A 2,721-nucleotide genomic window follows, 5' to 3' on the forward strand; every position below is an offset into this window, starting at 1 on the left:
ATATATATATACTAATAATAGTATGTTATGCATCGATAGCAGCAACAGCTTTTCCAGGTTCTGCAGTCATCTGAACAAAATTATAGACATTCAGCACATTCCATTAAAAAAAAACCACAAAAAACAAACAAAAAAAATAACAAAGAAAAGAATAATATCCAGACAACAGCAAAGTTCTGTTTTGGTGTGAAAAACTATAATAGTACACAGGATCCTAATGAGATAATTAATAATGTGAAATAGGAAGTAAAGGGCTAAAGGTGTAAGGAAAGTGGGAAGGGTGGGGGAAGGTAATAAGGGAGAGGAAAAAAATATGAGAAACTGAAAAAATGGAAATAAAGTGTTTGTAAATGGGGAGGGGAGGAGGGGGTGAAGGGAGAGCAGGGACAAGGGGAAAAATGAGAATCAAGACCTGTTATGTAAAGGTACAGAATCCTAATGATGAATGTAATTGTATTGTATATCTAGATTGTACCAATAACCTCAATAAAAAGAAAAAAAATTTTAAAAAAAAGAAAAAATCCTAATACACATCTCTCTACCCTACAAGATATTGTACAGATTGTACAGGTTATATTAAAACAATGCTGTGAAACTATATCTTCTCCCTTCATCTGAAAAGTACCTGCACACCCCTTCTTTAATAAATTCTTCCAATATTTGGCAGTAATTGGGTACCAAAAAGAAAGATGACCTGGAAAAGACAAAATTAAAGCTATGTGTGCTGTCACCTTTGGGCAAAAATAAGAGGTTTTCCAGAGAAATAAAATCCCACACAATCAGAAGACAGCCAACTTTTTTTAATGGAACTAGATTCTTTGGAAGAACTCTCATATTTCCTCATTAGTTTTCATCTAAAATGATGAAAGTGAACACTTACAGTGTGTGTACTACATTTCAGGTATCATTTTAAGCACTTCACGCACCAGGAAGTCATTAAATTTTTGCAATAACAACATAAAACAGGCTATTATTACTACCTTTGTTTCACAGGTTGAGAAACTGAATAGTTAAGCAGCCTACTCAAAAGCAAAAGAAAATGAACCAACAATTGACAGAACTGGATTTTAACCCAGGCACTCCTAAATTCATCTTGTTAGCACTATATGTTCTCAGGCTGAATGTGTCTAATATCTACATTTTTAGAATTCGGTTGAATCTATAATATCCATTGTTCTTTTAAAAATCTCTTTAAAAAGAACAAGTTAGCTACAGGGAACATCTTTCTTCTATGGTAGTGAAAAGAAAAACAGTAACTGTAAGTAGATGAGTAGAAGAAAAGCCTTTACCATTAAAGACTTAATAACACATACAATTTTCTCTCTAATACCCATGAGTGTTTTGCCACAGAGAAGCATCACTGAATTTCTGTGTTAAATCATGATTTATCACAACAGAAAATAATCCACAAGCCAGTGGCCTGAAAATTTAAGAAAGAGACCACACTTTAGTCGAAATGTTAAATGTCCTCTACAGGTTCATGTGTTAAACATTCCAACAACAATAGACACTACCTTTTGTCTCCAAGGTTTTACTTGGTGCTTATATATGATTTCCATATGATCATAAACCCATGGAACTATCAAAAGGTGGAGGAAACTTTCAAAGCTGCTGCCTAATGGGTGACAAACAGGTCAACATGGAAGACCCCAAAGTACTTGAGGGCCCCAGCCCCTCTTCTTTCTCTCTTTCAATCCTGACCATAAAGTGAGGGTTTTCCTCTGCCGTGGAATCTCAGCGTGATATATTGCCTAATCACAGGCCCAAAAGCAAAAGGTCAATCCACGGGGGCCTGAATCCTCCGAAACTATGAGCCAGAATAAACCTTTTCTCTTTATATATTGATTATCTCTACTATAATGTTTTACGTTACCACAAGCTGAATAGGCCATGAACATAGAAAGAGGAGAAATACACTACCTAAGACATACTTGAAAGGAAAGAGCTTTAAGTCAAATTGATTAATTAGCAATTTTTTTAACTTAAGAAATTATCAAAAGGGAAGTAAATAATAAAACATTGTCCTATTTTTAGTCAAGTATTTATTAGTGTTACATATATTTTTATCCAAATTTACTAAGCATTTAAATAGCAGACCCAGGCAGGTCCACAGAATATACTTACAAATTTAAACAATTTTGAGGATATATACATTATTCAGAGGTTCATTTTTCATTTGTCCTCACTTCTTGTGATATGTAGTAGCTTATTATAAATCATCTGCAGACAATTTTCCAACAGTAATAATCCTGAAATTCCAAATTATGATTTTCATGTGGTTCACAGATATCTTCCAAGTGACTCATTCTACACTGTTGTTCAATAGGAAAAAAGAAAAACTCTCTGACTGATGTAAAATGATTCCATGATGGTCTGACTTTGGTTTTCCAGCCACTTTAAAGTCAACAGTAGCTAAAGGATATCAATTCCCCGAGAAATAAAACTGCTAGAAAGCCTCTCAGCCAATCACTTGGGAGGCTGAGCCAAGAAAATCACTGTGAATTCAAGGCCAGCCTGGGCTACGTTGTGAGTTCAAGGACTGCCTGAATTGTTTAGCAGCTTCCCATTAAAAAAGAAGAATGAAGTTTGATCCCCGGTACCAAAAAAAAATAAAAGAAAGAAAATAAAGAAAACCAAAATCTACTGGATTCTCACAAAGTCAAACAACTTCTTCCAGTCTTTATGGAATACCATGGTTCCTCTTTAGACATTAATTATATA

This window comes from Fukomys damarensis, unplaced genomic scaffold, assembly GCF_012274545.1.
Source record: "Fukomys damarensis isolate Sample0158 unplaced genomic scaffold, DMR_v1.0_HiC HiC_scaffold_18, whole genome shotgun sequence".
NCBI lineage: Eukaryota > Metazoa > Chordata > Mammalia > Rodentia > Bathyergidae > Fukomys > Fukomys damarensis.